Here is a 26,485-nt window from a genome sequence, read left to right as displayed (position 1 = left end):
TCGATCCCAGGACCCTGGGATCAGGACCTGAGCCGAAGGCAGACGCTTAACGACTGAGCCACCCAGGCGCCCCGTGCATTGATTTTAATATGTATCTGAGTTTTTACGAATTGAAATTCAGTCAAATCATATATTTATATGAAGCCAGGTAATTCCTATAGCAAATAGTAAATATTTGTTTACATTTACAAGTCAGCTGGATGAGACACAGAATAATGACTCATTCAGTGGCCAGAGCCAAGAATTGAACCCTGCAGTTGGGATTCTTGCTACTTTTTCTCTCTACTTGATTTCCTCTCCCTCCTTTTCTTTAAATATTAATGAACATGCACATTTTAGGATTCATACCTAGTTGTTTTCCCAAGCTGAACTATAGCTGAGAATGAGCCTGATTTCAAATACCCCATGTTGGTGTTCAGAAAACAGAGCAACACTGAAGTGTGGTACCTTATAGGTTCACACTCTCATGAACTCCAAGCGCCTCAATTGTCAGTGGACCATTATGGCTTGCACATGGTTTATTTGGTTTGGAGTTACTTCAACTTTCCAAAGACATAGTGAATTTGTAAAAACAGATTGTTAATGATAACCCAGAACACTTAGGTCTGAAATATTGGGTGGATGCCGCAGTTAGGATATTTTTTTTTCCTGATGGTTGTCTGTTCTTTAAAGGCATGGCTGTCTAGTTGCCACCGGATTGAATGCTTCTGAAGATTAGCCTCTCATTGTTTGAATGTTTTCATAGCATTGTTGTAATAAAGCATCTTCATACTTCACAGTTGAGATCTTGACTTTTAGAATAAAAAAAAAGTCAGGGGCTAATCATAACAATTAGCTAATGTGTCAACAATTAGCACTTTCCATCAACCTGCTCTAAAAGGAGACTCTTCTTATCCACTAGCAGACAAAAATGCAATGATGTAGTTAAGAAAAGCACTGAAATTGGCTCTTAAAGTCCCCTGCTGTAGCCAACTAAATCCCCAGGGTATTGTTTACAGTGATTATTCTGCCATTATGATGTTATTGCATAGGCGGAGGGTGGGGGGGAGTAGTATGCTCAAAATAAGTTGGTTCTTTTTTTTCTAAAAGACAAAACAAAGCATTAAAAGAAAACAATCCCTTTCTGGCTGCTTTTGGAAAAGTAGAACAAAGCTGCTGTGAAAGGTCAGCCAGTTACAGTACTTTAGTGTTTAACTGGTAAATATTTTTTAAAAAGTGTATTTAATATTTTACCATTTGGAAAATTTTCAATGTGCTTCAAGTCCAGCACAACTCAAATCAATGAATGATTTGAGAGGTCTCTGGTGGGGATTTCTTGACAATGGATGCATTATATTCTGTGGCCATCCATACAGCCGCTTGGTTGAAATATGTTTTAACATCTTTTATATAATCCTTCTAGTAATACAAGAACATTTATACTGCATCTTTTATAAAGAACCACACGGTCCTTTACACAGGCCCATATATCTATGTAAATACCATAGGTTTATCTTTAGAACAGCCTTAAAACAACTTGTAAATCCCCAGTAGCATCTCAGAATTCTGTGGGTAGGAAAAATTGTAACTAAAACTAGGATCGCCTTTCAGACGGCTCCTGTGAGTCCTTGCAGGCTACTGGCAGACTGCAGAGGCGGCGGGCCGAGGAGAGGTGTGCTGGCCAGGCCGAGCAGCGAGCAGCGAGCAGTGAGCAGCGAGCAGCGAGCCACTGCCAAGCCTCCTATCAATGGGGCAGGACAGCTTGCAAAGTGAGGGCCTGAATGGCAGCCAGGGCTGTTGCCTTAGAAAAGGGACAGTGCAAGAGGAACTGAGCTGTCCTCTGCCGCTGACTCTTGGCAGGGAAGTCTGGGGGCCTGTGTCCATGCTAGACATGACAAGGGAACACATTTGAGCCATCTGCGGAGTTGGAAACAAAGACAGGCTTTGGGCTTTTGCAACAAGCAGAAGCCGGTGAGTGAGCTCAGCTGGGGCTTCCCGGAGGATCTGTAGAGCGCAGAGTGGGCTGCCACACTGAGCAAGGGCTACAACAATGGTGTTTCTCTCCAGTATTTCAGGAAGCTGGTTGCTGTCAAGATGTCATGCAGATTTGATAGACAAGATGGGAAGCAGAGCTATCTTGTGTGTGTTTAATTTCCACTGAAATAGTTTCCAACCAACTTCAGTTTCTGGGTTCCCCATTCCCTAAGTTCTAAAGCCTTGCACCTCCCAAGTGTGGTCCCTAGGCTGGCTGCATCAGCATTCCCTGGGAGTAGGTTAGAAACGCGGATTCTTGGGCCTCACCCTAGACCTAATGAATCAGAACGGGTATTTTAACAAGATCCTCAACTAATTCGAAGGCACAGTATAGTTTGTGGATCATTCCTCCTCCTCTAAAAGATGTAGTGGATCATATTTGTTCATTTATTTTTCAATGCATATGATTAGCAAAAAATGTATTGAGGATGGGCACTGGAAAAAGATGCTATTTTACTCTTGAAGGGCTGACAGTTTAGTGAGGGGACAGGTAGGTAAAAAGGAAGTACATGTGGAGATGTGTTCAAAGTGGTTTGACACACAGAGAATGGAGTGTGTCACTCTGTCTTGAGGAATTCCCGCAGGCTCCATAGAGGTTAAATTTGAGTGTTGAGTCTACAGGGAGTGCAAATATGTCCAAGAGGAAGGAAAGAGTCTTTCAGCCAGTAGAGGTATTACATATAAAAACCTGAACAAACATGGGTCATATAGAAAATGATGAGATATTTCAAGTGGCTAGAGGCCAGGTGTGTGCATGTGTGTGTGTATGTGTGTGTGTGATATGTGTGAGGTGTATTGCAGCACTTGATTGTGGGACTTGATGAAGACAGAGCTGTGTTTTCTGCTTCATCTCCAGCACCTAAAGTAGTGCTTGCTATATGCTAGGTATTCAATGAATATTTGGAGGAAGAATGAATGAAGAGTAAGACAGGAGAGGTAGTACGATCTGATTATGAAGCTAATGAATGGGGACTCTATCTTAAAGGCACTGGAGACTTTTAAGCAGGGCAGTAACATGCTCACATTAAATGTGGGTGGCAGCAAAGCAAATGATCAGAGTAGGGGAAGCGTGGAAGAAGGGGTCCAGGGAGGAGGCCATGGCAATAATGTAGGAGCTGGTAATGAGGGTCTGCACACAAGTTGTGGCACTGGGTGTGGACAACAGGTCCAATTACAAGATGCTTAGGAGACGGAATTGGGACGACTCCTTGCTTGCTGAGGAGGTGAGGGGAAGGGAGAGAAACTTCTCAGGGGGTTTTACTTTCTAGTTCAGGTGACTGGTGAGAGACTCAAAGCAGAAGAAGGGCTGGGGAAAGCCATTTAATTTGTTTTGGAATGCTCCATTGTAGGTGCCTGGGGAAACATCCAGGAGATATCCAAGAAGTGGTTGGAAAACTAGGCCTGAAGATACAGATTTGGGAGTTCTTGGTCCTGAGCACAGGAAAGAGAGAGAGAGCGTACATGAGAAGTACAGTGTGATAAGATGGAAACCTTGCCGTGCCAACAACGTTCAGGGGACATGCAGAAGGCTGCATTACTTGAGCCGAGGGAGTACAAAGAGCTCATCAGAGAAAAGAGCAGGGCAATTTCAGAGGCCCCACCTTTCACACTCTTCTAGCTCTTTGTTTTGCCTTCTTAGCACTTACAGAGCTTTGGTTGCATATTTGTGATTATTGATTTGACTGACCCACTGAGTGCATCGAGAGAATGCATCCTGTTCTAATCACAGGGCTGGGAGCCGAGAAGCTACTCATTGCATTTTTTTTTTTTTTTTTTGCATAAAGGAAACAGGAGGGAATTGCCCATCCTGTCCAATGTCACAGAGATGTTTAGTAGAAGTAAATCTAGACAAAGCTCATTGGATTGTCAGCTTTCACTGGCGACCTTTGGTGTTAACAGTTTCGTTGGACTCCAAAGTTTTTTTCTTTGTTTAAAGATTTTATTTATTTATTTGACAGAGAGCGAGAAAGGGAACACAAGCAGGGGGAGCCGGAGAGGGAGAAGCAGGCTTCCCGCGGAGCAGGGAGCCCGATGTGGGACTTGATCCCAGGACCCTGGGATCATGACCCGAGCCGAAGGCAGATGCTTACCAACTGAGCCACCCAGGCGCCCCTGGACTCCAAAGTTTTGTGCGTTGACCAGTGAATGGGGGCAGAGCTGGGGCAGATAGTATAGGCTAATCTTTAAGGAAATTTGGCAGTGACCGGAGGGGCTGAAAGAAGGGAGGGGATAAGCTGGTGTGTGAAAGGAGAAGTCCACCATTTACCAGAATGTTATTAGAACATAGAACGTCTACCAAGTGCAAGTCACTGGGTGTAAGGCACCGGTGACAGAGCAGTGAATACGGCAGACGCAGGTGTAGTCCCTAGATAAGAAATAATTAACAACACAATTAGTCAAATAATGAATGCACGCCAAGAGTTCTGGGATGTGAAACTCAGGACAGGTGCAGGATGTGGGATGAGTGCTATGTGAGAGCGTAATAGAGCAGAAACAGTGTGGGAGGTGAGGAAGGTGAGCTCCTAAGGATGAAGCGGGCGGAGAGCATTCCTGGCAGAGGGAACAGTATGTGCAAAGCTCGAAGGTAAGAAAGAAGTTGAAGGGTGAAGGAGAAGCTGCAGGGCAGAAGGACAGCAGCTCAGTATGTGACTGGTGAGGCTGGGTTAGGGGAGAAGGGGTTCAGTTATGCAGGACCTTGAAGGCCTTGCTGAGGACATGGGTCTTTCCTTTGAGAGCCCTGAGGAGTCACTGATGGATTTTATGCAGGAAAATGCTAGGATCGGATATGTTTTTAAAAGATCAGTCTGGTTGCTGGGGAAGAGATTGGTTGGGGGCTCTTCCAGTATCTAGAAGAGAGTGGATGGCTCTTTGGACGGGGGATAACGGAAATAGAGAGAAATGGATGAATTCACAACATTTTTAGGGGATGAAATCCTGGTGAATGTTTGATTATGGAGTAAAGAAGAAGCGGATGCAGGGTTAATTTCCTGGTTAGTGCAGATGGGTGCATGGTGGTGCCATTCGTGAATATAAGAAATTATTGGAAGAGGACCAGAATGGTGGGAACATGTTGAATTTGATGCCCAGGAGGACATATCTAAGAGGTGGTTGATCTGGAGTTCAGAGGAGACTCTGAAATGTGAGCTAGGTGGAGATAATTCGTGTAGCATGATTGGAAGTTCAGTGGGAATTTATTAATGTCACTGCACCCACTAGCAGTTAGTTGCTTATCAGTCTGATATCATAGAACTTCTTCAACATTGGAAGAGAATCCTAGACTCAACAACTCTGATTTCTTCCCTTGCTCTATAGCTGAGTAAGTATAAGTTCAGAGAGGGACCATAATTTGCTAAAGGTTGCACAGCCAGTTGACAGCAGAGTTGTGATTCCATTCCAGATGGTGTTATACTAGAGTCTTTCTGAAAATTTCAAAGATATAAAGTATTACAACCTGTCTGTTTTACATATTGAATGTGTAGAATTTATAGTAACTTGCCTTAATTTAGTCGCCGGAAGTGAATCCTGTGTCTTCCTAATCTACTATTTATGAACAAAAAAGGCTGGTGTGATGTTTTAAGGGATTATTCAGTGAACTAATGTGTCAAAGTATTGAGAGGATTTCGAGTTGTCATAAAAAAAATTACACTTATAAGCCAAATCAGAAGAGATTAAGTGAATAGTTAGGCAAGGATTGAACATAGCAGAATAAACGAGCAACAAATTTGGCAGTAAGTGATTCATCTAAAGTTTTATTCAGCTGGAGGCAGTTACAATTATGAGTTAGGGACAGAGGAATACCTGAGTCTCAGTGGGGGAACTGTCTGGAATGGTGTTTCCAGCCCTGGTTGCAGGATAGAATCGCCTGAGGTGCTTTAAAACCAGCCTAGACTCCACCTCTGACCAATTAGGTCAGAATTTCTAGATGTGGGATTCTTTATTTTTAAAAAGCTCCTGAGATGATACAAATGTTCAGCCCTAGTCGAGAACCTCTGGTAGGTCTGTGCTTGTACATGTACAGGCTTTGGGGCAATTGTTCTAGAACCACAAAACTGATGGAAGTAGGTCTGTAACGACCATGTCTTTAAATCTTACTATTATTAGTCCTGTCGGCCCCATCTGGGGCATCTTTGCTCTCAAGTTTTATTTTTGATTTTGTCCTTAAAGTAAAAAAAGGCATTTGTGATGGGATTCGACTCTGGTAGGTCCTCTTATAGGTTTTAATTTTTTTATGTGCCACGGAAGGTTCTACATCAATATAGCTAAGATGCCCAGTTTTGGCCTTTGTATTAAATCAGGGTTAAGGAGATTGAGGCTCAAAATTGTTCAGACCAGAATACACTAGCTTTCACCTGTCAATAATAGCATAGTGACAGCTTCTAAGAGGGGAAATCTTACTTAGCAAGAGCTCTTGTCAACAAGACTCAGGCTGCAACTCAGGCTGCATGTACCCATCTCTCTGATCTTATCAGCTCAGTTCTTGGTAAAATCAGAAGACATGTATTTGGGGGACCAGTGTGAGGCAAAGATGTTTGTTTTGACCCATTCCCAAGTATTCATCCAGTAGATGATAAAATGCAAATAGAAACTCGCTATTTAGACACTGCTAATGCTAATACCCAAGTTGGAAGTACGGGCGGGGCTCCCCAGCCTTCTGCAGAATGAAGTTATAACGGCAGGCACATTGGCTGGATGAGTCCTGGAGGATGGCCCGGGGGGTGATAATTCTCCTGGTTAGGGTGAAGTGTGGGCAGTTGTTTTATATTCTTAGTACTGAGGTTTCCAGAAATATTTGCGTGAACGGTCTTGCACATAGGAATTATAAGGCGCCAAAAGTTGGAAGATCTAGTGGAGCAGGTATGGAGCTACAAATATCTGGATTAGAATCCTCATTTCACTTCTCATAATTGTGGGGCCTTGGGTGCTAGCAACAACTTCTCAGAGCCTCAGTTTCCCCATCTATAAAATGGAGACAACGACAGCAATAATAATAGTTTACTCTTAGGATTGTGAGATTTTAAAATAATCTTAGAAATAACAAATGGGGGTGCCTGGGTGGCTCTGTTGGTTAAGGATTTCTGCTTAGATCATGATGTCAGGGTCATGAGATCCAGCCCACATGGGGCTCTGAGCTCAGCGGGGAGTCTGCTTAAGACTCTCTTTCCCTCTCCCTCTGCGCCTCCCCTGCTCGCAGCCACGTGCGCGCACTTTCTCCCTCTCTCTCTCAAATAAATAAATATTAAAAAAAAAAAAAGCAATAACAAATGGGAAGCATACAGGTCCTGTATAGAGCGGTCACTCACATTTGCCCTGCTTGCACTGCGTCTGCTCCAGTGGTCATCATCCTCGGGAGAATGTCTAGTTTGGTCGATGTGAAAGCTGGAAAGAGCTGAGGGCTTGAAACATGGGGATGGGCAAGAACAACTCTGAAAGATCAGCTGGAAGGAGCTAATTCCATATCACAAAGCTGGGTGTGGATTTTTCCCTTTGAAAGTTTGTCCTGGTACCTTTAGGGGAATAAATACACACATACACGCACGTATATAAAACACTGCTGCTACCCCCAAAACTCTAGCTCGACTCATTTTTTGGGAAGAGATCTCACTACCTAGCTGGGTGTTGGACATGGCTTTGTTCCAGAGTATATGGTTCAGACCAGTCTGCTTGGACTATTCAGGAATCATTCTAGATGCTTCTATCAGGGAGAGGCAGTGGCAGGTTCTACAGAAAGCCCTAGAAGAAGGAGCAAGTTGACTCTCCTCCCACGTTATTGTGGTTGAGAGGCCGTTGATGATCTTAAAGGCATGCTAAAATAAAAAAATAATAGAAATGTTTAGCAAATGAAACCAAATAACTCTAAACCCAGTAACTCTTACCCCAGACATGATACTAATCCTAAAATAAATACTATTTTGTCTTTCCTTATCAAAGGTAAGACCAGTTCTAGCAGCTCCTGGTCTGCATTTCACTAGAGAGGGTTGGGGTTTGTCCTACCTCAGGAAATTGCAGTCTGGCTTTTCTTAGGAAATTCCAGAAAGAGGACCAGAATAAGGCAAGAGCTGTATAATGGCTGAACCAGAATTCCCATTTTGGTACCAGAAGGTGGATAGTTCTGAACACATGGGCCATTATTGAATGAAATAATAGTGTATAGCACAGGGCCTGCATATAATGAGCACTGTATTGCTTACAACTCTTACCGTTGTATTTGGGCCTTTCCATGTACTGGGATGTAGTCTCTGTATTTGACATGTATTCTCTTTTAATTCTTGCAACAACCCTACTGTATACTAGTATCATGGGACCCAGAGAAGTTAAGTAACTTGCCCAGGGTCACATAGCTATAGCTGTTTAAAGTTGTTCATTCTCCATTCATTTATTCAAGCAATTCTTATCGAGTACCTATTGTGTAGTAGGCTCTGTCAGGAGCTGGGGATAAAGCAGTGACCAAAGTGGACACGGTCCTTCCCCCAGTGAGATTATAATTCAGATGGGATGGACCATATATAAAGGAATGAACATATGTTATGTGGTGGTCAATGCTATGGAGGAAACTAAAATAGGGAAGGGGAAGAGGGTGCTACACGCCAGGGTAGGGGTGTGTTTCATGCAGAGATAGAGGAAGTCCTTTGTGATGAGTCTTTGCTCTGGCGTATCTTTAGGGGGCCATGATGGTACCTAGATGCTTGAGACTCAGGGCCTACGCTGTGTATTTCTTTCATGTCTGCCTCCCATGGAAAGTTTCTATGTACTAAGTGGGACTTTGTGAGGTGGGGATGTGGACATGCGTTAGTTAGGGTTCAGGCTGATAGTGGCTCATCAGATAGGGTATTTTCTTCATACGTACCCTCCTGAGGTAGCAGGCAGTTCTCGGGAATAAGCAGAGGGGTAGGTGGAGGGGACGTTAAGTATTAGCCCCATTTAAATGAAACCCCAAACTACCCGACCTCTTAGAAAAATATATAGATTAACAAAAGAACCCCTGGTTAAACGTGGCTGTAGAAATCAATATCGACAAGGCATTCTCAATGCCTCGCACTCTGCTGGGTGCGTTAGGGAAAAGGAAAAAAAGAGAAAGCACTCTGGGTGTTTTCAGTTTCTGGTGGAAGAAAGAGTCTAGGTTGGTTTGCGATTAGCTTTGGAGAGAAGACCCAAGTACCAGCCTGCCAATCAAACATTTCTCCGGTGGGAGCATCTCTGTTTCTTCCATCTCCACCTTTTAAAGTTACCTTCAATATTGGCAAATGGATTCCTAACAGATTTCTAAAGCTCTGCCTTTTGCCAGGTTATTCTGAAGTGTTCTCAGACTCTAAAGAAAAATTAGCCTTGCTCTGGGACTCGGAGAGAGAGGAGCCTTCACTAAGTAATAAATAATGGATCCAGGTTGGAAAGGGAGGTGACCACCTACAGTGTGAGCCTCAGAGAATTCGAAAACCTCCTTGAAGAAGCTAACCAGCCTACATTTTTTTTTCTTTTTCTTTCCAAGAGAACTAGTATGTTGTGGCAGATAAGGAGACACAAATGAGAAGTGAATAGGAACTCCAGGTTCCTAACAACCTGAGAAAATGTAACAAAAAAAGCCTGTTGGGTTGATAAGAGGAAAAAGCATAGCCAACTGGAAAAATCCATCCTCTACCTTACGCATCACCAACAAATAAACCAAAGCATTTCAGCAAATGGTAAATAATGCTTAAAATGGCAGAAGCTGGAGTTGAGCAAATAAGAACCAGGTGTTGGGAAGAAGTGAAATCAAAAAGAGCATACATTTTCCGTCAACAATCCCCATCATAAATCGTAGCAATGCCACCATCACGACCTGGAGCCCGCAGGGAAGAGACTGTTGTAAAAATGATAAATCAGAATCACTACACACCAGGTCTTGATAAAACAAAGAAAGTTGATTCCCGGGTCTGATATATATATAATCACAGAGGAACAAAGCTTGATCAGGGAAGAGCCAAATGTGAGGAAATGCAAAGTTTGGAATCTGGTGGCTGCTTAATATTCCAACAGAGCCAAACACTGGGTAATACAGTGAGAAGTGATGACTCAGTGGCATCCGGCTGCAGCGAAGTAGAGATATATTACAAATTTCTTTGCAAGAAGAGAAAGATATATATGCCAGTGACTGTTCATCACATTTTTATGTATTCTTCATATCTGGAAACAAAAGAGAATATACTGTCTACATCACCTTCATAAAATAGCGCTCATGTATTTTCTGGGGTTTTGTTGTTGTTGTTTTATTCCTTTCAAGAAGCAACACTCCCAGAAAAAGGTTTATGTGTAAAAATGAGCTATTGCTCGTGCACTTCTTTTAAATGAGTGCCCTAATTGCACTCCTGATAGACCCTCAGATTCTGCGAATTTTCATGTGTGTGTGTGTGCTATGCAGGGTGTGTGTGTGGGGGGGGGGCGGGGGAGGGTAGTGGAGTGACTGAGGTACCAGAAATACAGAAACCACATTGAGGGTGCCTGGATGTTTGGTTGAGTACCCTCAGTTGGACTGTGATACTGCATCTCAAAAGCACTGCCCGGTTCCTCTCGGGGACTTTCAGGAACTGTTCATAAGTCAGCAAGGTTTCTAGAAGGGGAGATGGGAGATCTGTGTGTAGGAATTTCTGAAAGTTTTTAATTGAGAAGACAGTAATCACAAGGAGTTTTAGACAAAGTGCTTACTTAGCTCAGGGTCATCTGACCCTAATAAGTCCATGACACTGAGTCCATGAATGGGTCAGGATTATGGCTGTCTCTGACCTTCTGTTTTCCTAGCTGACTTTGCTTGGGAGTTGATGATCAACACCTAGTAGCTTGGCATGGCCATTCTAAGGTGTAGATTTTTATCTGGTGACTTCTGCCTCCATGTCCCTTTGACTCTTGTTTGTCCTGAGAGGAGTGGTTCTCAAATTGTGGTCCCTGGACCCAGCAGCATCAGCATTAGCCTCGCCTGGGGGGAACTTGTTAGGAATGCATTCTCAGGTTTCACCCTAGTCCTGCTGAATCAGAAATGCAGGGGATGGGGTACCTCAGCACACTGGGTTTTAACAAGCTCTCATGCACATTAAAGTGTATAACATCAGTCTAGGGGAAGTGGGCGAACGGTTGCCAGGGCCTCTATGTGATTCCTGAGCTAGACTTGTGGTATTTGTTGTTGTGCAATCATGCTTGAGTTTAGAGAGGATCATCCCTATTTTAAGGATGAAAACAGTCAGACTCAGGATTTCAAGAATATGTTCGAGATCATGTGACCAGCTGAATGGCAGAGTTAGGATCGTGACCTTAGGTCCTTCTGATCCAGAACTTGTTCTTTTTACTCTACCATGATGACGAGCTTTGGCTCCACATCCACTCCCGATTGGTACAGAATGGAACCCAGTCAGTTCTTCAGTGTCTTTAGAATTAATGACCTCTTCTTAAGTAGATCGATACAACTCTTTGTTAGGCTGTACTGCTATACGGGCTTTATTTTCATGTGATCCAAAACTTGTACGGGGAAGGGTTGGACCCATGAACATTTAATAGCTCTCTGGATGAAGGTCAAAGTAAGCAGAAAATGAGAGGTGGTGCATAGAGAATAATAGGGAACACATGTATCAGGAACCAGGAGGCCTGGGTTCAAGTCTGTAGATCAGTGGCAACGTGACTAAGCACCTAATTTCTCTGAAGCTCAGTATTTTCACATCTGTAAAATGGGAGGAGAGTCTTGCCTCTCTCAGAGGTTGTGGAGAGGGTCAAATGACACAAGGTAGAGGAAAATGTCTTGGAATTCCACAGTGTCCTTGAAACTTAGAATCAAACTATTTGTTGGTATAATGAGGAGACAAGGATTTCAGATAAAGTTATCCACATCCAGTATCAGGGATGCTCTCTCTCTGCTTTGGCGTCCTTCTGCGGTAGAGATCAGAAACCTCATGAGACAGTCAGTTAAGTGTATCTTTGGCAGATAAATTAATTGTTCTCAGGCACAGTGCCAATCCTCATAAATAATGACTGCGGCCCTGGGAGAGGCTTGGGAATATGTGTGATGAGGAGTGATAGAGCCTGTGAAAAATGGTCAGGTTTGCCAGCGGTGACAGTGGCACATAAACTATGCCAGATCAGGGAGCATCCAATTTGAAAGAGAGGCTGGAGATCTGAGATGGGACCCAGAAAATGGGAGAACAAGTCTGGGGGATCTGAAGTGCTGGCAGACAGGTGATTTTTAGGGATGGTCTGGTAACCTGCAGGGAAGACTCAGTCATGGGGAAATTCTCCATCTTCTTCATGCTGGCAAACCCTGACTCTCTAAATTTGACCTCTTCTTTCTCTCTCTCTCTCTGTATTTGCCTTTTTCAGTAAATGTTAGATATTGTAATTGAATTTTTATTATTACAAATACTTTGTGTAAGGTACCGAGATAGACGTTACATGTGTACCCTACCATTGGATCTTTAGAACCACCTTGACATTTTGGTGCTATTATTTCCATTTTGCAGAGGAAAAACTGAGGCCCACGATGGTTAAATAACTTGCCAAGAGGACATAGTAAGTGGCAGAGTTGGGTCCAGGACAGTGGGCTGTCTGGGCTCAGGCCAGTCTTCATCCCCCTATCCCTGCTGCTGAGCTCTGGACACCCAAGAGGTCACAGCTGTAGAGACGGGATCCAGCCCTTTGCAGCTCTTGGTATCTGAAGCTCCTCAGAATCTCATTTTGAGGGCTTCACAGGTGCCTAGAAGTCTTGACAATCTCTCTCCGATGTATCAGCCCACCCGCCACCTCACAATCCATGCTCTGTTCATAGTGAATTTCTCCTCATCCCTCAAACACCATGCAGCTTTGTGACCCTGGTCAGCAGTTTTTCAGTGTGTGGCCTCAGATCTCCCTGCTCATTAAAGATCCAAACTTCTGATCTCCATGTTAGACCAACAGAACCAGAATTTGAGAGTGAGGACCAGCAATTTGCATCTTAAGAAACACCCCCAGGTGTTTGAACACCTTTGAACATGAAAGGTTGAGAACCACTGGTCCACCTTTATAAGTGCTGTGTTGCCTCCTTAGAATGCCTCTCTTGCATTTCTTTCTGTCCCTCTGCCTTTTCTACCACTTGAATACCTTTAAGTGCCACCTTGATGTTACCTCTTCTGTGAAATATTCTTGGTTCTACCCCAGCGTAGTTATCAATCTCTACTTTTGGTTCTCCCTATTAGTTTGTTTCTCCTCTATTAGAACATCTTGTAGTGTACTTGAAATATATCTCTATTCTCTCTACCATGAGTTTTTTTTCAGAGCAGGGACTGTGCCCTATTTATTCTCATTCTTCTCCCTAGGGTTTGGCACAGTTCCTGACATCAAGTGGTACCGACCCAATGTTTGCATGCAGGAAGACAGGATACAGCTGGTCTTGGTCCCTGAGAAACTTGGGTAGTGGGCAAGTACAAAAACGGGGATCTAGTTATCCAACCTAGGGCATAAGGCTGAGGACCTTCCCGATTCTAATTGGGAAGGCTAGCATTCAGCTTCTAAAACCCAAGGAAAAGTCACTGCTAGCTACCAACTTAGGACTCTTAAAATTCCTCATTGCTTGGATCAAGAATTGTTCTCAGACCTACAAGTGGGGGTCATCTGCACCAATTGATTTTCAAATGCTGGGAAAGAGGAGAGACTCTTGCAGACCATCACTTCAGCTTCTATGGATTAAGTTTGTGATGGTCAATGCTCTGAGATCTGGATGTGGGAAGCTTTGGCAGTTGTTTTCAAGTTGGGGAGAGGGTTGTTTCAAATGTGGAGACACCACCAAGCTATTTTTCTCTGGAAGGATAAGGGAAGTCCCTTAATCAAATTTTAGATGGAAGTGATTGTCCTGCTGGTGTTCGTGACTCACAGCTTTATAAGAAGTATCTTTTTGATTTTAGCCAAGGTTGTATAGTTGTATGGATGCCCCATAGGAGACTTGATATGGCAGCTTCCACTGGACCATGAGCTTGTTAGACCCTGTGGTTTTGGTTCTCTGGCAGCTCCTTCTTTTGACCAGGACTAGGAGATGAGCCTTTGAAATGGTGTCTGGATAAGGAGGAAAGTCCACTCAATTTTTTTTTAAACCTTACTTTTTATTTTTATTCAGTCACTTCATTTTCAGAGTCTTCTTTTTCATTGTATTTACCATATTATAAATTCACCTACAGCAATTCAGATGGAAGAAAAATTAAGGTTTGGGCTTTTTAAAAAAAATTATTTTTGTTTACCAGGAATCATCAAAAAGATAGGCTATTAAAGATTGTCTTGTGTCCGTCAAGTTTCAACAGCAAATGTTAGAAAGTACCAGTGGGAACAAGAGCATTCCCATTCCTGGGTAATTTGTTTCTGCCCCTGTTGGCCTGCATATGTTCTAAGACTTTCCAGGGTGATTGTTTCTATTTAAGGCACATCATCTGCGGAATTCTGAAATACAAACCAGGTCTTTGAAATTTTTGATAAAGCTCAGGTCTTAATAATAGAACGGCTTCAGATGCCCTCCTAGCCACTTGGCCATCTGTAAATAAATGAAGTTCAATGAATAAAATCGCATAAGGAAGCCGTTTTGGTTACCATTTCCATTTTGTTCATCACATCATCAGATTTCAAGATGACAAATACGGAAAGAGTGTGAGAACACTTAAAAAAAATATTACAATTTGAAACTTGGATCTGAGTTCAAACACTCAATCTAAAGGAGACTTGTGATTCGAATGTGAGTTATTTATTGTCTTTGTCAATTTCCAGAATTTAAATTTATATTGGGATGAAGCAAATTCAAGGTATGTTTGAACAACAGTGGTGTACATTCTGCTTTTTGAATGACTTATTCTTCAAGAAGAGGCTCTTACAGGCTATATTTGAGGCCATGGTCACTAGTCCTGGGTAGACATGGATATTATAATTGCAGTATCCCTATGTCCCCTCCTGGATGTATGCTTGATCACCGGGTTGCATTTATACCACCTGAAATGGAAGTAATTCTGATTTACAGCTCAAAATGTGGCTGACTAAGCCAAATGGCAAACATTTCATTATTTCAGTTTTGTGGGTTGTGTCTGAAGGGGTTTGGTTCAAAAAATGGACCACTGCTCAAAAGGAGAAAGTCTTGTTTGCATGAGGCGGTAGGTATTGAGTCAGCAAATTAGGGTATGTCCAGCCCCAGTGTCGGGCAGACCATATATCGCAGCTGCCCTATCGGTATGAATACACCTAAATATGTGCACCAGACACGCATTGACAGACACTCAGAAGGACAGGCAGACACATGACACGAGCTAGCAAAGTCCTACTAGGGAAGAGAAAGGGACCACGGTACATGGTAGAGTGAGGCTGTGGCACAGAGCCCTGTGCTCTTTCCTTGCCCTCTCTCACACATCTTTGCCCTACGCCTGTGGCAATGCCGCCTGCAAGTGTGGGGGGTGGGGAGGAGAGAGCAGAGTGTGAGCGTGTGTGAGTCTGTGAGTGTGTGTCTTCCTTGACGATGCGGCTCTCAGAGCTTTATTCAGTCTCTGGCACAATGTGGCCTCTGTAGAAAAGATATTAGGAACAAAAAACAAACTTGAAGATTCAGGAGCAGGCTGCCAGAATTATTAAGAAAAACATTCAGATGATGCCATTAAAAACATATGGGGATTCTATAAAGCTCTGAAAAGAAAATGTTTAATTATGCGCCGTATGCAAAAGCCATCACGTTTAGATTAATACTAAAGACTGAAACTGCGTGGGGCTTAAGTGGTCCACAGTGATGCATCAATCTTTTTACTCCTTTAAAAATAATGTTTTTCTTTCGCTGATGACAAATACCTTTCAAACTGTTGAGATCATGCTGCTATAGTGATGCATGGAGTTTAATGAAGTCCAAAGTCACTAACAAAAGTTTCCAAATTAACTTTTCAAGGTCCTTGAGTTAGATTTCTTTCCTTTCCTTTTCTCCCCTACAATTCCCACTCATTTCCCGCCCCCACAGGAGTGCCCCTTCCCCCTCTCCAACACACAGAGGTTGCCTATGCTGTTGGGTTGGTTAGAAATACCCAGTTTTGAGAAGGTTTCCCATTTTAAGACACTGTAATGACTCATTGCCCAAATAGTAAGTGTTAATAGTTATAAGGATTTTGATTTCCATTCTCAATAGCTCAGTTTAGAAACCTCAAGAAATACAGAACTCTTGTCCCTTTTGAATAAATATGAAGACTCTTTTCTTTCATCTGAATATGATGTGTTTTGGAATCACCATTGATTCCTAGGTGAAGAATCATGATTTTCTATGGCTTTGCATGTGGGTGAGGAGTGCTACAAAGAAAAAAAAATCAAACTTTGTAGCCAATAGAGCTTCCAGATGAGTACACTGGATGTGCTCTGAGTTAACAGAAGTTAAAATTGCACAAAGTATTTTGGCCTTAGTTACCTGATTGCTGCACTCACTTTTATATTCACACAAGTTTAAATCTAGGAAAAGGTACACGTGTGGCTTCTCAAAATTAAAAAAAATAGCGTATAGATTTAAAAAATGGTATAAGCAGGATATATTTATTTGAAAATCTTCACTCATCTTAAGAAGGTCAGAATGTGTTCTGTTGGTACTAGTTCACCATAGGGAATTTTATGGACTTAAGCACTTGGGATTTTGATCCCCATTTATTGGGGTAGGCTTCTTTAAGTAAACATTTGGCTTATGAATCAGTGGACAGATTTGTTGCTCACACTTGAATGTGTCAAAACGTTTTCTGAAGTGTCAGTCAGGCTCGCTGCAATAAAAATATAAAACTCCTCCCCCCCATGTCTGTCATTTTCTATATTACATATATGATTGAAAATTACAAATTACCCAGTCTGCAATTATTTTTAATAAAGGTGGCAGGCACTAGGAACCTGACTGGCTTACTCAAATGCCTGTCTAGAAACAGGCTTACCCATTGCCCCATGTCGGGCTCTGGATTCGGGTACATTGAAGCCTGCAGGGGTGATTTTGTATTCGATTTGCTTTTTGATTATAGAATCCTGAGTCAACCATTGTTTCAAGGTTTTCCTCCCGTGTATTTGTTTTTGTGTGAGAAAATTTTTACTTCTGTTGGTTAATAGCCAGCTACTTTTTACAAAGAGCCACCTGTTTCTGAGTTTACACAGGATATGTTGGATTTATGTAATACAATAGGATCAATTTAATTACGCTTTTCCTTAAGTACAATGCTACCTGGAATTACTTCACTACCTGATACAGGCTTACTCTTTGGAGACCAAAAAAAAACCCTACACTAGCCCTGACTTAAGTTAGCTTTAAGGTATTTCATTACCCCAATTTCTCCTAATATGCATTAAAGGCTATATACTTTCCCTATGAAAAAAATGGCTGTTGTGAACTCCCCACAGTCCTTGTTATTTACAATGTTTCAAAGCTTTAGAATTACTACAAAAGATTTACTCATAGAGCAGAGCATGTAAAATTTAAAATCAATAAAGTATATAAATTTTGCTTGTCTCCTTGAATTGATTCCCAACTCTAATAGCTCAATACTGTAATACTATATACTTTTTTATTTCCAATGTCATTACCCAATAATAATCTCTGGACTTTCCTGCCACAGCTCTGGGGCAGTTTGGAATTTCGGACAACAATATTCTTCACAGACAGTTGTCATAGGCAATTGTTAGTCCTTGCACAACTTCTAAAAATGAATAAACACGTGAGAAATATTAGGTCAGTTCTGTGATATTAGAAACTCAACTGATTTCTTTTGACATGGTAAATATAGCTGAGCATTTGATTTTGTGGGAGAATAGAGAAAGATTTGAATTGGGAATGTTTTAGCAGTGGTAGATGAATCCCACAAGATATCTTTTTTTTTTTTTTAACAAGAGGTATGAGGTTCAGTTTTCTGTAATTTTCTAACAAGAGTTCTTCTGACTATCACTTTACTTGAAGTTAGAAAATAAGGCATATACAAGAGGGACCTAATGCAGGAGAGGTTAACTTTTCCCGACGATACTTAATTTTTTACTCTCTATGTGTGTTCACAAGGACAAATTCGACTTCATTTCAGAACTTGCTAGTATTTTGCAGAGTGCAACACAGCTCTCCTTACTTGATTTAGAAATATAGTCCTCAGCAAATGGAAGCATGTGAGGCAGGGAACAAGTATTCCACCACTTACCCTTAAATTCACCAGGGTAGTTCTTTGCTTAAATCATGGTGGTATCTGGGTCCCAGAGCAAAAAGGGTTGAGCTGACCTTGGTTTCTTGAAATGCAAAATGTCGTCAAATCCAAACATGCCCGTGAAATCTAAACTCGCTTTCATTTCTTAATGGCCACTCTCAGAATGTAAAGAACACAGACGGATGATTGCTTACTTAGGCATGAAAACAGAAAACGGTGTCCATGCTTTGTGCCAGGTATTTTTGCTTGCTAAAGCAGTGCTTTCTAGCCAATCTCTTAAATTCTTCCTTCTCTTATGTTTGTTTAGTGTAGTGATTGACAGAACCCCCTACAAAAAAACACCAGAGGATCTTAATTTGAATCCCAGCTCTTTGACTTTGCTTTGTAACCCTGTGCAGTGCTTTAACTTAGAGTCTACACTCATAAAGTGGGGATTAAGGACTTTGGTCCTACCTCACAGAGAAGTTGTAAAGTAAGCACAGTACAATCTTCAGGACCCTGTACACTTTAAAAAGTTCAGATTCTACATTCCCATATTCTTTTCCACCTGAGCTAACATTTAGCTCTAAGATGGAAATTCCTCATTGATAGCTTTAGAGATGGGATTGCCAGATAAAATACAGAATGCCTGGTCAAATTTGAATTTCAGATAGACAATGTGTATATATTTGTATAAACATTTGTAATGTGCATATAATATTTGTTGCTTAGCTCAGATTCTAATTTGACTGGGGGCCCTGAATTTTTATTTGCTAATCTGGTAATCTTCCTTAAGTGTTCTGGCTGAAATAGTTTCTTACATTGTGTAGATAACAGACTAAAGAAACTTGGGAGTGGGCATGTGGGGGACCTTTGTGCTTCCAGATTAATTAATGGCTAAGTACTTCACCCAGTGTGGTAGCTGCAAGTATTTGGTCGTCCATTAAGCAGATTTGTAGTACAGAACTCAGTATCTGGTCTGCAAAAGGGCAAATTTAGCCTGGTTCTCCCTTCTCTCCCGAGGGAGACAGTCTCCCTCGGGAGAGAGGGGGATTACCTGCAGTGGTGAGTGTTGATGGTGAATTTCCACTGGAATGCCATTGCTACACACTGATCCTTCCTGAGGATTATCTTTCCTCCAATCCCTCAGAACCAGTTTGTGAAATCTAGAGACAGAACAAGACCTCTCTTTAGAGGACAGAGGCAATTTCCAGGACCCAGCACCCAGGTGTTTGTGTGGTCCTTGCTGGGGTTTTGTCCAGGCCTGTCTGGAAGGGCAGATTGCTTTGGATGCCTTTCTACTTAGTACATTCACCATCAAATTTTGTTTGTTAATTATCTGTTAAAAAAGATAAAAGCGCTTAGCTGGGCTGATTTTAATTTTAATTTTTTGAAGTGATAACCACTTAAAAAATTATCTATAATATGATGTCATACTTGTCTCCTGACATCTCTTATGCTGGAAAAGTCTTGCAGCTGATCAGGGTTCTCTACATTTAAATCTTCACATGCTGGATCTGGCACTAAATACTGGATCTTTACAAGTACATAAAAGAGTAGGGTAATTTGTGTACTTCAGTTACTAAGAACACTCACTATTTCAGAGCACTAATAAAATCTGGCCAAGTCTAGGTAGTTGTCACACATATCAGAAGAAGATTGATTGCATTATCTAAGCTTTCTTTTTAAATTTCTTCTGCTATAATGGTTTATACCAACTGCATCTATACTTTATACTATTATCATACTTTTTTTCCTTGCATTCACATCAATATGATCACGTGTGATCTCTGAATGCCCAGGACTAAGATGCCTGGATATTCTAGGAAGACCTAATTTACTTTTCTGGGGTCACCTAGCCCACATTTGCTATTGTACTTTGGAGCAGTAGGTTTGGCCTCTGGAAACCATGGCAGATGGTACCCAGTCTATCATAATATCAATAATGAGCCTAATAAAGATGCAGAATTCTTATGAACTCCACATACCCTCCAGAAGGCAATCTAAAGTTCTGACTGACATGTGTGGAATGTGGTGGCCCCACCTACAGCTGACCCTTTGGTCCCTTAAGAAAAGAAACTGAAGCTTATTAAGGTCACAGACTGATCATACTCATCTTTTCATTGCACATATTTAGCAAATATTTTTGAATAAGTTTGCCATGAGAAGGATGAAAATAAAGGTGTGTAATTGAGTTAGGTTGCCACTTGCCCTTCAACATGGAAATGCTTAAACTTTTACTTACATGACTTTTTAAAAGCAAAGATACTAAGGTCCTATGTGGAACAATGGTTTTCATACTTGAGCGTGTATCCAGTTCCCTCAAGCTCTTGCTAAAACCCAGATTCCTGGGTCTCACCCAGAGAGTTTCTGATTCAATAGGTCTGGAAGCACCTGAGAATTTGCATCTCTAACAAGCTCCTATGTGATACCAATCCTACACTGGTCTGAACCACACATCCCAGAGCATCAATCTCCATACATCTGGAGACAGTAGAAGAGCTGGAGATGTGTGAGAACATTTTGGGAGACCAACTTAATCACACGAGGACTTCTGGGTCTCTCTTCCAATGAAAAATTATTTGCTCATGGCCTTTGGTTTTCTTATCCTTGGAAATGGACACCAAAAAATAGAGGCATCCCTTCCTTTAGGACAAGAGATTATCATGTTCAAATCACAGTGGGCATTCACAAAGTACTTCCTAAGGGGTAGGCATACAAAAATAATCAAGACACATACACTGAGCTTGAGGATCTCAAAACACAGTGTCTCAAGAAATATTAGGGGAGTAGGCAAAATACACATTATCAACAAAGACGTAGTACTGCTGTTTTTGACCCTCTGCCCCAAGGACTCTGGAACCAGCCCACCTAGACCTTAGCCAGTCTTTCCTGTCATAGTGATCTCTGGTCTCCTGTCTCATCCTTCCAGTCCCATCCGCCTTTTAGACTTAACCCCATGGTCTCTGTGATTCTTACTCAATAAGAAATAACAGTGATCAATATCATCCCTCCCATTTATGGAACTTTATCTATTGCCAGACCCTGTGTATATGCCTTGCTTGTTACAACAATCCAGAAAGGTGGGCGATTTTATCCCTGCTTGAACATATGAGTAAACCGAGGCTCAGAGAGATTAAATGTCTGGGCCAGAATCACATAGCTTAGGTAGGTGTTAGAGCTGTGATTTGAAGCTCGTCTTGCTGCATATCTAAGCCACAAAACCACACATTCCTTCCACTTTTCTACACATTTTTGATTAATTTTTTAAATTAAGATTTTAAATTTTTGTGAAATGGCCAGTTGCTCAATACAAACCTTTTAGATAGTGACCCCTGTTCCTGTTTAACTAAATGGATGAAGGAGGACAGAAGAACCAAAATGAAGAATGAGAGAATTCTAGAATTTTTAGCAAATAATGACATTTTATGTTTGAGAATATATGTGCTTACCAGAGTGCTTTTGTATTAATGATCGGGCTTGGGTCTCAAAACCCTTCAAGGCAAGATTTTTCTTAACATTGTTCGATTAGAAAGATGTAGCCTCCACCCTCCTTTTATAGGAAATTGAATCTTAGAGAGGTTGTTGCTTGAGGAAGCAGTGGACCCAGGATCAGAACTCAGACCTGCTTGTGCCCATTTCACTGTAGTGGAAGGCCAAGGAAGAGGAGATTGGGAAGAGTACAGGGTTGGGGAGATGAGTTTATTGGTCTGGACACTTGTGTTTGCAAAAGACAGAAATTAAATTTCAGTTTGCTTAAAAAAAAAAATAAAGGCAGAGATTTTGCTGGAGCAGATAATTGAGAAGTTGAGGGCAGGTGCCAACCCAGGGCTTCAATGATCATTGTGGTTCGGACTCTTTCCATCTCTCTTTTGCTTTCCTCTATGTTGGCTTCATTCTCAGGTTGTCTCCCTTTTTATTGTGATTCCAGGAAGCTCTCAGTAGCAAAAAAAGCTCTTCTTTTTCCGACTGTTCCCCATAAACATCCCAAATGCAGACTTTGGCCTGGCTTGGGCCACGTGCCTGACCTCAAGCCAGCCGCTGCAGCCAAGGGATGAAATGATCCTATTGGTTAGGCCTGGGGCATCTGCTCTTTTTTTGTAGTCTGGTGTGAAAGAGTATGGAGCCCACATCACCTGAGCAACAGGTCTGTGATTGGGAGAGGGAAACAGCAGCTGTTCCTGGAAAGCCAGAGAATGGATGCTGAGCAGTCAAAAATCATGAGCGTCTACTTCAGGGAGCAGTAGAAAAAAAATGGACGGAGGAGTTTTCCCAAGTAGGGAAATCCAAGTAGGCTTGGGTGTTTTTCACCTAATTTAGTAGGTGTTTGTTGGGGCAAGAAGCCATGCTGGTTTTCTCCTCCTTCCCCCATCTTTCCATATGATGGGCTTTTCATAAAAGTGGAGCCTGCCAAGAGCCAGGCACTGAGCTGGGTGTTTCAATTGGTATCGCAACCATGCTGTTTTCTGTGTAGAACTACTTTGTATTCCTGGCATTGGAGAGTAGCGATTTACCAGTTAATTTGGTTGCGACTATACATAGCTGTGCTTTTGCACACAATTTGGTGTGTTTAGATGGTTCCATTCTTCCCGTGCTTCTGTGTCGAAGTTCACGTGGCTTTGATATGTACCACATTCAGTGTCTCAAGGGTTAAGTGATTGAGGCCCTCACAAACCAGGAGCACATTCATTTCCATTTCCTCATCTGTAAAATAAGGACTGGATGAGATACATTCTAAGATTTAACCGAAGTCTAGCATAATATGATTCCATGATTTTAAAATTCAGGCTAGATCGTAGCAGTTGTTTTAAAACTAGACAAACTTTTTTCTACTTTTCTTTTTAAGATGAGCCTTAACACTTCCCTGAGAGAAGTGTTCTTATTTATTAAATTTTTTTTTTAAATTAATTGTAGAAAGGAAACAGAAAAAAGGTCAAGATTTTGTCAGTCTGGCTGTCAAGTTTAAGATGTAGCCATTCCTAGAGTTGCTATGAGGATGTCTATAAAATGTGAAGCTGGCAAGGGGGAAAAAGAAAAACAGTAGAGAGTAAAATATACAGTACATATGCATCTCTATATCCAGGGATTTGAATTTATGGGGCCAGGTAGGTATTTCAACTTGGTGACCAGACTCAACAGTGAATCCAGTTGCCAGAATTGGAGGTTAGGTCCAGAATCCCAGGAAAAATGCTTCTAAGCTTTATTTTTAAAAGCATTCTCTTGGGGCTGCTTTTGGATAACTGACATCTTATTGTCCCCCGCCCCCACCCCCATCCGCCCCCTCAGGAATCTAGGCTTCTTGTAATTAAATTGGAGGGCATCATGGCTTCACTTGTCAGCTGTTTTCTTACCATAATTTCAATTAAATAGCTATGCATGATTTGATGTTCAGTGTCTTACTTCTCTGTTGGAATGTAAACTCCTTGAGGAGTTTACTCCTTGTAGAAATACAAGGACTATTTCTGTGTTTTTCATTGTTGAATCCCTAGTACCAGGCACAGAGCCTGACTGAATCCATGGATGGAAATCCTTGGACTCACATGGGCTGTCATTGTTTTGGGAATGTCTTTACGAGAAACAGTTTCCATCACTTGTGGCTTAGGTGTTCTTCTACTATATAATGTCTCGAAAATAGCAGTAACTCTAGATTTTTTTTGTCTAACAGATTTCTAAAAAACTTTGAGGTTCAGAGAGTGTTTTAGGTTGATGGAAGAGAGAGAAAGTTTACTTGTATAAGCCTTAGAGGATACTCCCTCCCCTCCATAACTGTCCTGGGACAAATTAGCAGTATTCCCCCCCCACCCCCAACCTGAAAATGTCTACATGCTTAGGTGCATATTGGGTAAGCCTTCACAAAATTCAGAGATACAATCTGCCTAAAAGTAGTAGCAAAATTAGCATGCTTGGATACATCTATTGTCTTATAAATGAAGCTAAAGGTTCATGAACCCAATTATTGGTAATTTCTACCTGAAATACAACATCTGGGCAAGATTTCTGAGCTCTATTTCCTCACTGTACCAAATAGCTCATCTGGAAATAGTCGGCCAGGATTTAAGAGGTGATAGTGGTCCTTTTACTCATTCAGTCCTTGGTCTCCCTGGAGCTTCCTGCCAGGGCAGTGATGAGTGATAATTACTTCTGGGTTTTTGTAGTGTGGTCCATGTATTTTAGGTGTTTGCTTTGACCACTAACTGATTTCATCTAGAACCTGATGACAATTGCTTACTTTCAACTGACTTTGTGTTGATTGGTGACCTGAAGAGAAAGTTCCTATTGCTTATTCCATGAAGCATGTAACTTCCTACCATCCATATAGACCCTTTTCATTTACCTATGGTATTGCAATATTTATTGTCTGTTGTTGCTTAGGTTTAAAAGAAAATTCAGGTTATGATTTCAAATTCTTTCTCTGATCAAAAACAACTAATGTCCAGATTTCCTTTGTGAGTCTACCCTTAAAGAATTGACCTTAGGAAAATACTAATTTTCCAGGAAGATATTCTTACCTACCTGACTTTGGAAATACAGATAAAAATATTGCACCCCCTTATGGTAGATAGATGATGGAAAAGGATTTGTGGTGTAATGATTGAGAGCTTGGTTCTGGAATCGGACAAACCTGGGCTGGATTCCTGGGCCTCCTGCTTATGGTTCTGGCATTGAGGGTAAGATCTCTAAAAGCCATAAATCTCTGAGTCAAGAGAATGCGTGTTGAGCACTGAGCTAACCTTATGTAGGAAATGGTCCATAGATATTACCTTAAAAAAAGATGGGCTTCAATTGCTGGAAATATATAGACTACAAGATCTTGAAAAAGAGGTGAAAGGAATCAAGTGTACTATTCATTAGTGTAAAAATCAGATATGATCCACATAGAAGGAAAATAGAGTTGCATCTGAAACAAATTACTTTTAAAATGATATTCCTTTAGCTTTTGTTGAGGGTAAGTTTAAGTAAGGTCACATGAAAAGTATCTGTGTATTTTCTATAAAATAGTGGTAAAAGAAACCCGATATCTTTCTCAGAGTTTTTTTTTTTTTTTTTTTTAAGATTTTATTTATTTATTTGACAAAGAGAGAGATAGCAAGAGCAGGAACACAAGCAGGGGGAGTGGGAGAGGGAGAAGCAGGCTTCCTGCTGAGTAGGGAGCCCTATGTGGAGCTCGATCCCAGGACTCTGGGATCATGACCCGGGACGAAGGCAGATGCTCATCGACTGAGCCACTCAGGCACCCCTCTTTTTTTTCTTTTAAAGATTTAATTTATTTATTAGAGAGAGAGAGAGTGAGAGAGAGCGAGAGAGAGAGCAAGAGAGAGCATGAGCAGGGTTGGGGCGGGGAGGAAGGGCAGAGGGAGAGAGAGAAGCAGACTCTCGGATGAGCAGGGAGCCCAACATCCAGGACTCTCAAGACCTGAGCTGAAGGCGGTTGCTTAACTGACTGAGCCATCCAGGAGCCCCTTTTCAGGGTTTCTTAAATTACAATCCACAGAAAGGCCTTTTCTTGGATAATGAGAATTATAGCTAACCCATTTTTTTCTTTTCATCTTGTTTTTCAAGAAGCTGAACAATAAATTCAGTGCTCAAGTGGTAGTAGCCATATTAAGTTTGTGTTTTTTTTTTTTTTTTTGGTACTTCTCCATGAATTTTGGACTTCAACTTGAATAGTTTTATTGTTGGTGTATGCTTTATCTTGAGATGCCTACATTCTTTTGGGAAGAAGGAAGTTAAATTATTTAAGAGATACGTCCTAGAGCTTGTCTATAATATTTTAGACTTTTTTTTTTCCTCAAGCAGATAAAAAAATTGGCATTTGAAAAATGCTTTGAACTCTTCCAGCGGAAAAATACTATGTAATGTTAATATGATGTATTTATTTTCACAAGTACAAGAAAAGCTTGTAAGATATTCTTACAAAGAGGGTTCCCTCTTTAGTATATGGCAGAATGAAAGACTTCTGTGATGTTTGTTACTTTGTGATATTTCAGTCTTTTCAAACTTTAAGTTATTGGGCTTAAATTATTAGGCCAATATATACGAAGGATTTTTATCTAAAAATGATACCTAGTTTGAATATGGAAGAGAGTGCCTCTGTACATAACTATATTCTCATTTAGACTATGAACTTAGGAAAGGACCCAGGAGGCAGATCAGTGTGGTGAAAAAAATCTCATGTTTTAGAGTTAAACAAACTAGGGTTCATATCCCAACTCACCTGCTAAATAAGTTAGCTTTATCTTTCTCTTCTATAAAATGGCGACGCTAATATTTACTTTATAAGGCTGTAATGAATATCTACTTTCTGTCAGTCAGTGATGACTGTTATTTGACTAGGCTGCCGGCCCTATGGG

At 41.4% G+C, this 26,485-nt stretch overlaps 1 protein-coding gene and 1 long non-coding RNA gene across 10 annotated transcripts in view; both read left to right on the top strand.

Moving 5' to 3' along the window:
* MECOM (MDS1 and EVI1 complex locus) overlaps positions 1–26,485 on the top strand; it is a 541,324-nt gene that overhangs the window by 114,430 nt on the left and 400,409 nt on the right. The window lies entirely within an intron of this gene.
* Positions 7,814–23,030, top strand: LOC145723174 (uncharacterized). The gene is made up of 2 exons (XR_014148064.1): positions 7,814–14,045; positions 14,128–23,030. It is a non-coding gene; the product is annotated as an uncharacterized LOC145723174 (long non-coding RNA).

The sequence above is a fragment of the Leptonychotes weddellii genome, chromosome 1 (genome assembly GCF_054177405.1).
Source record: "Leptonychotes weddellii isolate Sample4059 chromosome 1, ASM5417740v2, whole genome shotgun sequence".
Lineage (NCBI taxonomy): Eukaryota > Metazoa > Chordata > Mammalia > Carnivora > Phocidae > Leptonychotes > Leptonychotes weddellii.
The sequence above is the reverse complement of the archived record's forward strand: the minus strand, read 5'-3'. Positions and strand labels throughout refer to the sequence as shown.